Source organism: Peromyscus maniculatus, chromosome 2, assembly GCF_049852395.1.
Source record: "Peromyscus maniculatus bairdii isolate BWxNUB_F1_BW_parent chromosome 2, HU_Pman_BW_mat_3.1, whole genome shotgun sequence".
NCBI lineage: Eukaryota > Metazoa > Chordata > Mammalia > Rodentia > Cricetidae > Peromyscus > Peromyscus maniculatus.
Genome location: NC_134853.1, coordinates 81,354,321 through 81,369,786, shown reverse-complemented (window position 1 = coordinate 81,369,786; position 15,466 = coordinate 81,354,321). Strand labels below are relative to the sequence as shown.

Below are 15,466 nucleotides of genomic sequence, written 5' to 3'. Positions count from 1 at the left end.
GAAAGAAAGAAAGAAAGAAAGGAAGGAAGGAAGGAAGGAAGGAAGGAAGGAAGGAAGGAAGGAAGGAAGAAAAAGAAAGATAGAACATACAGGAAGGGAAGGGGGAAAGGACATGACAGCAGATGGTTCTACTCTGTCACACACATGCTTCCTTCAGGACTTTTTGAATGATAGGAATAAAAATTCAGATTATTTTGCATTACCCAGCACACAATAATGTCTAGGCAAGGCCATGAGTTAGTCTGATTTTATAGGCCACATGGGGAGAACCCACAGAGGTAGAGAAGGTCCAGTGAGATCCTAGGTACAAAATTGTAATTGTTTTAGTATGAAAACATACTACAAAGCATACTTCAGCTGTCCGTTTTAAAGTTAGTTCATGTCACTAACTCAACATTCCAAAGGACCCCCAGCTCAATTCCCAGCACCAACATGGTGACTCACATCTATCCATAACTCCACTCCCAGGGGAACCTGATGCCCTCTTCTGGCCTCCTAGGAGTACTACACACATGTGGTGCATGAACCCAAGACAAAACACATAAACACATAAAAATGTTAAAGTCTTTAAAATTTATGAAACATGAGAAATAGATGAATGTGCAATCAATGTTTCTTCCTCGGCGATTGGTAGGGGAAGTACACAGGAAAGTTATAACAGACCTTCAGCTGTGGAGAAAGCAAGTAAAGGGACCACAATTCTTATCCTTAGCACCCATGTAAAGCCAGGAGCTGCCTCATGGCATGATCTTGGGTACTCGCCAAGGAAGATGGTAATTACTGAACAGAACATCTGCTATTTAACCACACTTGGCCACTTACTACCTGGGTTTCCTTGAACAGGGCACAGCCTGTTTGGGCCTCAGTATTCTTACTTCTAAAATGGACATAATGGTGGCCATCCTGCCCTCTGTAAAATGTTATCAGGAAGAGGAAATGAGAGCAAAAATGAAGGTGCTTTATGTTGGATCCCTCCCGTCTGGTGGCCTAGATCCGTGGCACCGCTCTCTTCTTTCTTCGGGACTGGTAAGAAGCAGTGCTTACGTGGCCCCCAGAACCACGTGAGCACCGACTGGAGACTACACGGGTTGCCCTCAGCCTCAGCACAGTGCTCTTCCTCAAGCACAATCATCAGGGCACAAAACAAATTTATTTGCATTGTGAAACAGTCCGTCTGCTATGAGACAACAAATTAAGCTCGGGTGACTATTCCTGTAAAACATGTCCTGCGCACAGCACTACTATTATGGGGTGGATAGAGCTGGTGAAGAATCAATTAAAAACTCTGACACACGAACTGGAGCCCGAAGACCTGTTTCACAGGTTTACCCAGAAGAAAATAATCCTGTAACATTAGCGCTTGGAAGCCGATGGAGGCGAGACTTGGGAGACAGATCCCCGGGTTTGCAAGACAAACCTGAGCCCTTCTGGAGTGCTAGTTAAAGGATTACAGCTCTCCTGTCACCATCGGGCCAGCGGCAGCATGGTGGAGCAAGAGGGGTTACCGCCACGTGGGCCACAGGAGGACAACCGTGAGTTCCTTTGAGAAGTGGAGGGAATCGGGTGATGTGTGTGTTCTTACGTTTGCTCCCAATTTGAAGCGAAAGCCGTCGCCGAGGAGATAAAAATCCAAGGGATATTAAGCCTGAAATGTCTTTTCTGTTTTCATCATTGGGGGTCTCCTGTGAAAAAGTAGATTTGGAGCTCAAGAACTGTCTTTCAAAACCAAAGTTGCAGGACTCCATCCAGGACGAGCCCCCACAAAAATAGAGAGCGGGTTAACAGTGGACTAGGAATCGTTGTACATTCTGTAACAGCAGGTGCGATGTTCGTGGTGGTCCAGACATCTGCGTAAGCCATCTTCCCAGCTCACTGTCTCTCAAGCTGAACAAACAGAAGAGAGTTTGAAGTTCAGGCAGGATAGCTCCAGAAGTGGCGCTTACCCATGAGCATCGGTGGGTGTCAAGAAGCCAGGCAAGCCGGGGAGGGGTGAGCAGTGGTCCCTGCTGAGGGACAGGTAGTACCGGGGAGACCCTGCTAAGCCCTGATTCAGAAGCAAAGAGAGAAAAAAGTCAGTACTAGGGCACAGTGTTAATTCATGCTCTCAAGACGTTTTGTTAGAAGAAAGAGGCCGAGAAAGCTGAAGAAACAGGCGCAGGACAAGACAAGGCCTGCCCACTCCCGTACTGAGCCTCCGTGCAGAGTCGGGCATTTTCACAGGAAATGTTCTCATAGGGCAGGAATCCATTCAGGGCATAGGGAAAACTGTTGGACAGTTCTGGTCATGAAATCTACTCTCAACATATTTCCATTTTTAATATAAAAAGTGTATGTGTGTATATATATATATAATTTTAAAAGTTTGATATTAAAAAAAAAAAAACGCCCTTCTTAGCCAAGAGCATTACTCACTATATTTCAAAAAGAGTTTCTGGCTCTTTTCTAGCCTAAATTACTTAAAAAAAAAAAAAAACAACTTGTATTTACTTACTTCTCAGTGTTGGGGTGGAACTCAGGGCCCCATGCATGCAAGGCTAACACTACATGTACCACTGAGCCACACTCCCAGCCCTTTAGTTGCTAATTTAAATTTTGAATTTATTTATTTTATTTGTATGAGTGGTTTGCCTGTGTGTATGTGTGTGAATCTGTGTGTCTGGTGCTTGAAGAGGCCAGAAGAGGGTGACAGATCCCCTGGAACTGGAGTTACAGATGGTTGTGAGCCACCATGTGGGTGCTGGGAACTGAACTCGGGTCCTCTGGAAGAGCAGCCAGTGCTCTTAACCACTGAACCCTCTCTCCATCCCTGCTTTTTAAAGCTTAAGTCTCCTCTACTGCTTGAAAACTGTATTTTTGAAGGTCATTATAAACCTATGTCTATTAGCTTTCTTTGTCTTTGAGAGGCTCAGAATAAGCAGGGAACTCGGAGTCTTGGAGGTTTGCTAAGGTTCTTTGGATGCAAAGAGTCAGGCCATGCTCGTACCCTGCTCTACTCTCCCCCCCCTCCACTCTACACCCCTCCACTCTACCCCCGCCTCCACTCTACCCCCCCTCCACTCTACCCCCCCTCCACTCTACCCCCACTCCACTCTACCCCCCCCCGCCTCCACTCTACCCCCCCTCCACTCTACCCCCTCCCCGCACCTCCACTCTACCCCCCCACCTCCACTCTACCCCCTCCCCGCACCTCCACTCTACCCCCCCACCTCCACTCAACCCCCCCACCTCCACTCTACCCTGCCTCCACTCTACCCTGCCTCCACTCTACCCCCCCCTCCACTCTACCCCTGCCTCCACTCTCCTCATCAAGTGCACTTTCCAACCCCACAAGGTTTTCACCTATGAGTTCAAATTTTCTTTACATTTGTATTAGTTTATTTTATGTGTATGCGTGCTTTGCCTGCACGTGTGCATATGCACCACATATGTGCCTGGTGTCCTCAGAGGTCAGAAGAGGGTGTCAGCCCCCTGGAACCAGAGCTATGGATGGCTGTGAACCAGACCCAGACCTCTCTGCAGGAGCAACAGTGCTCCTGTGTCTGAGTCATCTCTCCAGCCTCAGTTCGTACTTTTTAAATCATGTTTCTGCTGTCTAAAGCAACAAAAAGAACTTTGTATCACGAAATAGTTGATCTTTTCATTGGATGGAAGAAGTATGAGTTAAAGGCAAAAAGATAGTAAAAGCCCAAGCGCATGTAAACTAATTCTCCCGCCATGGACTGCCTTTCTCTTTGTTCAACAGAGTGGGGAAGGATGTCCTGGCCCCACCTCTTCCCTCTTCCCCGCCGGGTTATCTCCCAAATTCCAAAGCCTCACCACAGATATACCAGTTCCTCCCTCAAGATGAAACTGTGGGCTGGGGAGGCAGCTCCATCACTGAAGAGCTTGCCATGCCCCAGTGACCAACGGACTTAGATCTCCAGAACACACATTAATAATAAGAAGTTGTCATGGTAATCCCCAGGCTGGCAAGGCTGAGATGGGCAGATTTTGGGGCTCAAAGGGCAGTCAACATAGCTTAATTCCTGGCCAGTGAGAGACCCTGTCTCCTGAGGGTGACCTATGGCTTAAACACACACACACACACACACACACACACACACACACACACACACACACACAGAGAGAGAGAGAGAGAGAGACAGAGAGAGAGAGACAGAGAGAGAGACAGAGAGAGACAGAGAGAGAGACAGAGAGAGAGACAGAGAGAGACAGAGAGAGACAGAGAGAGAGAGAGAGAGAGAGAGAGAGAGAGAGAGAGAGAACAACCCTTCTAGAGACACTCCAATCCCACAAGCATTAATTGAACATCTTTTCTGTGTAGCCCCTATGACAGGTACTAGAGGTTGACACATGAATTCAGACACAATCCCTGCCCCCCAAATATTTATATAATCTGTTATTACTAAAGATATCTCATAATTTTACTATGACATATGTCCTCTTGAATATATATGTTATGGGAACAGAGAAGAGAAGCAAACAGTTTGGTAGGTCTTCCATATATTGGCTATAGAATTACGCTGTGGAGTTGGAGAGATGGCTCAGCAGTTAAGAGCACTGACTGTTCTTCCAGAGGACCCAGGTTCAATTCCCAGCACCCACATGGCAGCTCATAACTGTCTGAAACTCCAGTTCTAGGGGACCCGACACCTTCACATAGACATACATGAAGGCAAAACATCAATGCACATAAAAAATAATTTTAAAAAAAATAATTACCGTGAGCCTGCAAGATTAGGGATAGATATACATTACATCCCAAAGAATATAAAACAGTTGCTCAAACACATATGTGGACATACATGCACTATTCACACTAGCCGAAAGATAGGAGTCACCCAAATGCCTGTTAGTGGGTCAATGGATAAATGAAATGTGAAGTGTCTACACAGAGGAGTATCACTCAGCCATTAAAGCGAACAAGACTCTGCGTGCAACCATGTGGATGATCTTTGGAAACATGAAGCTCAGCAAAAGAAGCCACACTCAAAATTCCAGAACTGTATGATTCTGTCTATATGCAGCATCCAGAACAGGCAAATCCACAGACAGAAAGTAGATTAGTTACTGCTGAAGGCCAGACTGAGGGGCTTCTTAGAACAGGATTTCTTTTTGGAGTGATGAAAATCTCCAGGAACTAGATTGCACTTATATTGACACTTCTTTTTGCTATGAGAAAATAGCCGTCGAGGGAAGAGGGGTTTACTTCGGTGCGCGGCTCTAGGGTCGAGTGCATCATGGCTTGAAGGACATGGCAGCAGGCAGGTGAGGCTGTAGCATCTGCAGCAGGGAAGCAGAGAGCATGAATTCTGATGAACAGCTGCACGTCTCCTTTTCATTTGGTCCCAGGCCCTCACCCACATTCAGGAGGGGTCTTCACACCTCAATGAACCCTAACTTAAAATTCCTCACAAACATACCCAGAGGTTTTGTTCCCTGAGTCATTCTAGAGCCTGTCAGAAAGATGGTCTAGTTCTTGCAGAGCACTGAAAGTGAACTAAATGCCAGAGAATCAATTTACTTATTTGTTTAACATGGTGTTGGCTATGACAACTTGACACAAACTAGAGTCACTGGAGAGGAAAGCCTCGATTAAGAAAATGCCTCCCTAAGATCAGATTGTAACCAAGCCTATGAGGCATTTTCTTAATTAGTGATATGGGTGGGGATGCCCCTGGGCTGGTGGTCCTGGGTTCTATAAAAAAGCAGCAAGCCAGTAAGCAGCACCCTTCCATGGCCTCTGCATCAGCTCCTGCCTCTAGGTTCCTGCCATTTGAATTCTTGTCCTGACTTCCTTTGATGATGAACAGTAATGTAGAAGTATAAGCCAAATAAACCCTTGTCTTCCCCACGGTGTTTTTTGGTCATGGTGTTTCATAACAGCAAGAAGAACCCTAAGAACGTGGTTAGTTCTAAAATATGTGGGTTCCACCCAATTATGAAGAGAGGGGGAAAAAAGATAGGCAAGGTCAGGGGAGGGCATCTAAAGAAGTTGTGGGAGAACGGACACTAGCTGGTAGCATCAGAAGAGATGACTTTGGATTTGGTCCTGAGAGAAGTGGAACAGTCAATAGAAGCCTTCAAGTAGGAAGAGGATGTGATCAGATCTGAGGTTTGCACTGGGCATTTGAGTAGAGGGCTGATTTGCAAGAAGATGGAAGCCATATGTGAAGACTGCTGGCCCAGTGAGATCATAAAGAACGTCCCAGGTAGAAAACATCTGCCAGATCATGTTTCAGCTAAGTCACTTAGAAATACTCTCTGCCAAATCCAAATTCAGAAATACTAGCTAGGGTGAGGGGGGGAGGAGTACCTTTCAAACTTATTTTTAAAACAACATAAGCCCATGGTTTTGCACATCCTACCAGCTTTGGCATCCAAGTTAACCTACTTCCTCTTCCTGTGGGGATTACTCACACAAACTTACCCCAGCGCAGACACCTCACCAAAGCAGCAAGCCTATTTCTGATGAGAACAAACTGTAGCCAGAAAGCAGGCTTGAAGGGGGGCTGAGATGGAGAGCTGACCTCAGGTTGGGTCAAGGTCGAGTCACATTCTGAAAACAGTGCACACTGGCTCCCTTACAAGCGCCAGCTACATTCCTTGTTTACACAGAGTCACACCTGAACAAGGACTGCAGAGATGGCTCAGCTGCTCCGAGCCCTGGCTCCTCTTTCAGAGGACTGGGTTCCTGGCACCCACATGGAGCAACTCACAATCGCCTGTAGTTCCAGCTGTAGGGAATCCGACGCCCTCTTCTGGCCTCCACGGGTGCCTGCGCACACATGTGCACATACACAGAATGAGAGACACATATACATAACTCTTTTTACAATTTTTTGAATGAAGACAGAATAGAACTTTGATCCACCCCACACTCATGTAAGCCCTAACGACAATACATCCTAACAGGGCCAACCGAGTCAAACTGCAGGTAAGATTCAGACCTTAGTCCTGTAATGAGTGAGTTTTGTCTGCCAGCTTCTCCCTGTTGTTCTAGAGACATTAACCACTTGGGAAAAAAACCAAGGGGTTTTCTGAAATCTCAGTGAGAAACCTCCTCCTCAGACACGGGGTTGGTTTCATTTGAAAGTGACAAAGTGACAGAGCCGTGAAGAGAAGAGAACATCTGCCATCCATACTGCAGAGCAAACACAGCCCCTCCACATCCAAAGCTCACTGGCCACAGGTTTCCCATCAGCAGGATCCTAAGGCTCCATCCACGTCTGCAGATTCAAGGATCAGTCAAAAACCTTCAGGAAAAATATGCAGCTGTACTGACTACTAACAGACTCTTCCCTTGTGTTAGTCTTAAAGCAACACCATGGGGTACTCATCAGCACTGATCTTATGTTAGGTGTTCTACATATGTGTTTGGAGTACCCAAGAACATTGCACAAGTTATATGCACGCTGTAAAGCATTTCATGTGAGGGGCTTGAGCACCCAGGAGTTGTATGTCTGGAAGGATCCTGGAACCAATCCCCTATCAATATAGAAGGCTGCCTGTGTGTTTAAAGAGCAAGAATTCAAGTGAGTTCTCAGATTTTTGGCTACAAATGTGTGTCCTGACCATGTTGTGGTTTCTAGGCACTCTGCAGGAGAGTTTTTTTTCCTTTTCTTTTCCAAACCATTCAGTAAACAAATTCAGTAAACAAATCCTGCTGGAGTCCTCCACCTGCTAGGCTAGGATTTGGATACAGAAAGGAAGATGGTCCAGGTTGGTCTCTAGAGATGCTCACAAGCTCCAGGCTGAGCAGAGGATGAAGTGAGAGATAACCTGTCTCACACACTGGAACTAATAATTACAGGTCCCAACTTCCAAGAGTGAGAGGCTTGCATACATTATCTCTCATTCTTACAAGAAAAACCGCAAGGACATTATTATTATGCCCATTTTCAAGATAAGGAAAAGTAAAACCTAAGCATAAGGAAGCAATGGAATTTAGCCAAGGCCACCCAGCTAGTACTAGCAGAACAAAATGCCAACCAAGGCTTTGATAAGGTCACTCGGCTCCAGTGCCTCTGCCCTTCTCTCGGTCCGAGGGCCCTTTCAGCATGGCCAGAGTTAAGATCATGGTCATTTCTTTTATTTTTTTAAGGTTTAGTTTACTTTTAATTATGTATATGAGGAGTATGCACACGAGTGTAAGTGCCTTCAGTCCAGAAGAGGGTGTTGGATCCCTCAGATCTGAAGTTATGGGTGTTTGTGAGCCCCTGGACATGTGCGCTGGAACTAGAGTCCTCTGAAAAGGAAGCGTCTGCCCTTAAACACCAAGCTGTCACTCGAGCCTGTCATGGTCACTTTTGTGACCTTTCTCCGGTGTGTCTTTTATCAGACAGCAGTATCTATACCCCGGGTTCACAACAAAATGACCAGGTTTTAAACATCCATGCTAAATGGCAGGGTAGGGAACTGGGGTAGTTAGATACAGAGTAGAAATTACCAGGAAGTTTCATGAGTTTGACTTTGGCAATGCTTTCTTTTTTTAAGACTCATTCATTTTTATGCACATTGGTGTTTTGCCTGCATGCATATCTGTGTGGAGGTGCCAGATCCCCTGGACCTGGGGTTACAGACAGTTGTGAGCTGCCACGTGGGTGTTGGGAATTGAACCCAGGTCCTCTGGAAGAGCAGTCAGTGCTCTTAACCACGGAGTCATCTCTCCAGGCCCTGGCAACACTTTCTGAAGTAAGACACCAAAGGTCTAAGAAACAAACGGGAGAAGAACACTCACTGAACTTCATCAAAATGAAAAGCCTTTATGTATGCAGGGACAAATGTTAGTAGAGAGTGAATCCCCACAGGCAAGAGCACAGCGCTTCCCTCACTGTAACAGCTACAGGAGGGGAATGGCTCCTCCGTTGCTGAGGTATTTGCTATCCAAGCATGCGGTGCTGAGTTCAGATTCCCTGAACCCATATAGAAAACCAGCTATGCTCTATTGTACATCTGGGATCCCAGCAATGGGGGCACAGACCGAATGCCTGGAGTTTGCTAGGCAGCCCATCTAGTTGAAAAGGTGAGCTCCAGATTCACTGAGAGGGCCGTTGTTGAAAAAAGTAAGTGGAGGGATTGAAGTGGGGACCGAGCAGTTAGAAGCTTCTGCCGCTCTTCCAGAAGACCCAAATTCCATTCCTAGTCCCCACCTTGGGAGGCTCACAAATGCCTGCAGCTCTAGCTCCAGGGGATCTGACACCCTCTTCTGTCCTCCGTGGGTACCCATACTCACATAGCATATACACAGAGAGAGCCATGCACTTAAAAAAAAATAGAAGTAAATGTTTAAAAAAAAAGAAGATGGAGCCCAGTTAAGAAAGACTTAAGGTCAACCTCTATCCTCCAGGGCTCTCTTACCACAAAGAAGTGCAGCACACACACACACACACACACACACACACACACACACACTCAGAGAGAGAGAGAGAGAGAGAGAGAGAGAGAGAGAGAGATGGTGACTGTTTATTTAAAACAAACAGAAAATAACAACTGGTACCAAAAGCCATAAAGAAATTGGAAGGCTTGCACACCACAGTTGGGAATGTAAAATGACGAGGCTTCAATAAAACACAGCAGTCATTCCTGAAAAAGTCAAAACTGAGTAGCCAGACAGATTGATGCACGCTTTTAATCCCAGAACTCAGGAGGCAGAGGCAGGGGGATCTCTGAGTTTGAGGCCAGCCTGGACTACAGAGTGAGTTCCAGGACAGCCGGGGCTACAGAGAGAAACCCTGTCTCCAACAGCCAAAAACAAAAACAAAATCCTAAAACAGGAATCACCATGTGACCTAGTGACTCTGCTTCTGTCCCAAAAGAATTGCAAGTGGAGATGTGAAAGCACATTTGCACACCCACGTTCTTACTGTTCTGCCTGTGCTCACAACAGCCAAAACACACCAGCAACCCAAGTGTTCATTGTCAGTTGACCCAAGAAAGTATGTTGGGTACACACAACTGTTAGGGAGGTCCAAAGGAAACACCAACTCCCCAGACTCCAAAAGGCAGTCCACATATCCAGGAAAGAGTTCAACCTGGACTACAGGAGGATTTCTGGGGGTTGGGAAAACTCCAGCATTCCTAAGGAACTTGTGAAGCCAGGTCCCCTCCACCAAAAGGAGCCATTTCCCTTACCTCTGACGGAATGAGCTTTTGGTGCAGGGTTCATTCACTATCACAAGGACCTGTTGCACTTTTCAAAGTCCACACTAGCAGCCTTCTCACCTTGTCCCCTATCCTAACCCCCCTCACGCTTTTCCCCAGCTATTCATTCTCCTAATAACCCCGTTATTCCTCGCCTCTCTTTCCTGCTTCTCTCACCATGTTTTCTCTACTCTCTATCCCCTGCTCTTCTCCCATCTCTCACAGATAGCCCTGGCCACGTCTAGTCTACTTCTTTCTCTCCTGTTCTGAACTCTTCCAGATAGATGCCTTTTTTGGTTCTCTCTCTCAAAGCTACAGCCAAAAACCTTCCCATACCATACATAGTATACCATAGCATACCATTCCATACCATACCATACCATGGAGCTGTCACGTCATCAGTTTATACAATGGAATAATCTTCAGACTTTCAAAGGAGGGGGATCCCAACACACACACACACACACACACACACACACACACACACACACACACTGTAACCCCGATGAACTTCGAAAGCACTACACCCAGTGAAACCAACCAGTCACACAGAGACAGAGCTGTATGTATCCACAAGTCAAGTTCACAGAGACAGGGAGGAGAAAGGTGACCGAGAATCTGGAGTAGGGGTGGGGGATGTATTGGATGAGCACAGAATCTCAGAATTCAGTCTGAGGAGGACAGAGGCATTCTGGGGATGAAGGGCGGCCTGTGTTGACAGCAGCGCAGCACCTGGAGTACACATAACTGTGCCTACAAATGCTTGGAACTGCGCATTTCCTGTATTTTATGTTATGTTTCATAGACTCTATCACAATGAAGTAAAAATAAAAAATGCCGTACAAGCACATGCATCTACTGATCTCAAATTCCCCCAAACTGTATTTGGTAAGCCGAAAATGTGCTTTTAAAAATCCATTAAAGGGCCAGGCAGTGGTGGCACATGCCTTTAATCCCAGCACTCAGGAGGCAGAGGCAAGTGAAACTCTGTGAGTTCAAGGCCAGCCTGGTCTACAAAGCAAGTTCCAGGACAGCCAAAGCTGTTATGCAGAGAAACCCTGTCATGAAAAGCCATTTTTTTAAAAAAAAGAATAAAAATCCACTAAAGGGCTGGTGGGATGGCTCTGTAAATTACCTACTGAGGTGTTTACCCCACAAGCCTGGCGACCTGAGTTCAAGCCTGGCAACCTGAGTTCAATGCCCAGAACCTGTGTAAAAGGCGGAAAGAAGCAACTCCTCACAGTTGACCTCCACATGCACACCTATGCACACACACAATGATTAACTAAACAAAAATATCCATTAAAACCAGGTATGGCGGTACACGCCTGTAATCCTACACTCCAGGAGCTGAGGTGGACTCGGACACTACTGACCTGTATACTCATGAATGGTTAAGGTGGCAAACTCCATGTTGTGCAGTTTACAATGAAAACTTGTAGGAGTATCCATGACAAGGCTGGGCATGGTGCCTATAAATCCCAACACTTGACTGAGGCAAGAGGATCCTGAGTTCCAAACCAGACTGGACTATGTTTTGTTGTTTTTTTTTTTTTGTTTTTTGTTTTTTGTTTTTCGTTTTTGTTTTTTTAAATGTACTACCAGCCTCCCTGAAACAGGGAACATGCAGAGTGACAGCCTACAGGGATGAAGAAATCTGTGGTTGTTCAGGAACTTAACTGGGACATTCTCTGATATAGTCACTGTCAGTCTCCAGCCACCAATCAACCAGAAGATGGGTGAAAGCAGACTTCTGGCCTGGCCTGATTTTGATGACCTGGGTGGAGTGAGGACTTTGAATTTGTAATAAGTGCAAGTTTAGGAACCGGGTGATACCCAGCCGCACCTGCCTGCCTGCCCTCCCTCCTCCTTCATTTGCCCAGAGATGCAGCATCCATCCCAGGTAGAGTGCAGGGCACAGGCACAAGAGCACTCAAGAGACTAGGAGACTCCACACTAGGAGACATCTGCCAGGACCTATGAGCATGTCCTCCCCATAATGAAAAGCAGCAGCTCCTGAAATCATGTCACCAATCTTTGTAAGCTTAACAGACTTCTAAAGTCCTAAAGAGCCTGAGCCAAGAATGACTAAGAATTGATACATGAGGAAGTAGGAGCAATCAAATCAACATGGTCAAAAAATTATGTATCTTATATTCTCATACTTTAGAGACACACAGAGAGGAGAAAGAGACTGGAAGAAAACCATGAAGCCTAATATAAACAAAATGCACCAGTATTGAACTCAGTTACAACTGGAATTCATTCTAACACATGAAGATCATTTTTAGACTGTAGGCACTCTTGAAACCACCACCTAGATCCAAATGAAGACCACATCCAGGGCCAGACATGGTAGCCCATACCTGTCAGGTCAGCACGCTAGAGACTAAGGCAAGAGGGTCATGAGTTTGAGTCTTCTCCCTACACAGAGAGACCCTGTCTCTGAAACAAAACAGAAATAAAAAGAAATTTAGAGTAGATTAATAGATTAATTTCCTGCAGAGGGTTCCTTTCCCAGCCTATGACCCCCATAACTCCTGCTCCATCCCCAGATGCCTAGCTTGAAGCCTCATATATGTGGAACCAAAGACTATGTGTTCTTCATGTCTGATCTCTCACACAGGCTTTTGTCTGGGACATGCACCTCCTTGATGTGGATAGCAGTGGTTTGTCTTTTGTCGTTGGTAGTAGTATTCCACAGATGAGCATCACACTCATACACTGCTGTTGATGAACATCCAGGGTGTTTCCACTTAGCTCTTGTAAGCGATGGAAAGACTACTCATATACATACATGCTGAAGACTATCTGTCTCGTATCTATGCTGACTGGCATTGCTTAAACATAAAGATTTACTTGACTTTAATTAATTCCATCCATTGTCTGAGAATTCTAGCTGTTCTATATACTTGCCAACACCACACAGTATCCATTGTTTGAATTACTGTAAATGATGAGGGAGGAGGCATGTGTAGTTTTAATTTGCATAATCCTAATGAGTAATAATAAGTACTTTTTTATACACTGATTATTTGAATATCTCTCTTCAGTCTTCAGCCTATTTTGTTATGGGATTGATTTTTTATTGATTTGTAAAAGGTCTTTACATATGATGTATTCAAGTCTTTTAACAAAGCTACATGTATTTTTAGTTATTCTCTACCACTCTGTTTTCCCTTCTTGATCTTATGATGTCTTTTGGTTATTAGAAGGTATTTGCTTTAATGAAGTTGCTTATCAAGCTTTTTGTTAGTTTATAATTCTGTGTATCTATTTGTATCTTTGTATTCTATTGTGAAAATTGATTGATGTTTACCCTCAAGTACATGAAGATATTCTGCTATGTTTTCTTTTAGAATCTCTTTTAAAGATTTATCTTTAATTGTGTGGGGGGGGGCACACACAATTGCACTTGAGTGCTGGTACTCTCAGAGGTCAGAAGAAATCATCTGACCCCTGGAGTTGGAATTACAGGTGTTTTGTGGCCCAACTGATGTGGGTGTTGGGAACGGAGCTCAGACTCTCTGCAAGAGCAGCAAGCACTCTTAACTGGCAAGCTAACGCTCCAGGCCCTGCTTTTAGAATCTGTGTTATAACAATTGCTTTTGTGTTTATACCTATAATCCAACGTGTAATCTGTGCATGTTGTGAAGGGTCCAATTATTTCCTGCCTTTCTTCCTCCTTCCCACCTCTTTCCTTTCCTAGAACCCCAATGGACTCGACTTCATTTAATGACGTTTTACTGATCAGCACTTCCACTGACTTGCTATTGGAACATTTGTCCTAAACCACGCACTCTCAGGAGTGAGTGAGTCTGTGGCTGGACCCTCCAATCTATCTCGTTGGTCTATCTGTTTTCATTACTTTAGAGGTTTTTTGTGGAGGGGACAGGTTTTTTTCTGGTGGTGGTGGTGGTGGTGGTGGTTCTTTAGGCAAGGTTTCAGTTTGTAACTCTGGCTGTCCTAGAACTCACCATGTAGACAAGACTGTCTCCAAACTCACAGAGTCCACCTGCCTCTGCCTCCCAAGTGCTGGGATTAAAGGCGTGCACCACACCCATAAGTTAGCTTGCTTTGTTGCTTCGTTTTGTTTTGTTGTGTTGTGTTTGAGATCGGGTTTTACTATGTAGCCCTGGATGTCCTGGAACTCTCTTTGTAGACCAGGCTGGCCACCAACTCACAGAGATCCGCCTGCTGGGATTGAAGACATGCGCCATCACACCCATATTTAGTTAGTTTGTTTCTATACAAGTTTATTACTGGTGCCCTCTTAACTCTCCCCACCTTCAGCCTTTGCTGTCCTAGGTCTTTTACAGTCATAAAAATTTTGGACTGAATTCCCCAGTGTTCACTAAAACTAAACTGGAATTTTGGAGTCACAGGTAGTTGTGAGCTGCCTGATGTGGGTGCTGGGAATGCAACTCAGGTCCTCTGGAAGATCAGTACAAGTTCATAACCACTGAGCCATCTTTCTAGCACAGGGTAATTCTTTTAGAACTAGTATGGTGGGACCCATGCAACAACCATGACCAGAGGTGACTACTTAAGACTAAACTCTGTAGTGTTCTCCCTTTGCACAGCAAATAGTCTCAAGGTTTTGCCACCTGCAGACATCATCTTGCTCAAGGATTCTCACCATGGCAACGCAAGCTTGCTTTTGACTTTGTAGTCACCATTCAGTGTAAGCATTTTGCTTGTATCCCGACCTGGGAAGGCAAATGAGAGCCCCAATTCCAAGTGTGGTCTTGGAGATGGACAAACCTGGTTAAAATGACAGCTTGTTCTGATGCATGGGGGATGTGTCACAAACAGACACCCTAACATATGACTTTCACAGGCTCCAGCTCCAATAGGAACAGTAGTGTCTACCTCAAAGGTCCGTCATAAGAACTGCTTGGAAAGCCACAGTAGTGAAAGGCCTGGCAAGCACCAGGCCTTTAAGGAATCCATCTGTTATCACTGGAACAGTAGGGTCATTCGTCTACTGAAAGAAACTCTATAAGGCAGGAAATTCGGAGTGGAGAGGGACAAAGGGAACTCTCTGGTACCCAGACACCGTGAAAGAGTGACTCGCTGAAGGCCAACCGGGCGTGTGTGCCTATGTGTGTGCATTTGTGTGGGTACTACATACATGCTGTCAGTCCAGGCCTACAGATGACAAAGTTACTATAAAAGAGCAAAAGTTAATGATGGTGGTGGGGATCCAAAAATGACTCTGGGGACTCACGAGATGGCTAAGCAGGTAAAGGTGCTTGCTGCCAAGTCTGACAGCCTGAGTTCAGTCCTCAGAACATCATATGATGGAAGGGAAGACCGGACT

At 45.4% G+C, this 15,466-nt stretch overlaps 1 protein-coding gene across 1 annotated transcript in view; it reads left to right on the top strand.

The window, feature by feature from the left end:
• The first annotated feature begins 1,494 nt into the window (after positions 1–1,494).
• Ptpn3 (protein tyrosine phosphatase non-receptor type 3) overlaps positions 1,495–15,466 on the top strand; it is a 162,206-nt gene continuing 148,234 nt past the window's right edge. Inside the window, exon 1 of the mRNA XM_076564246.1 lies at positions 1,495–1,532. The gene's annotated coding sequence lies outside the window, so the exon portion shown is untranslated. The remainder of the gene's footprint in view (positions 1,533–15,466) is intronic.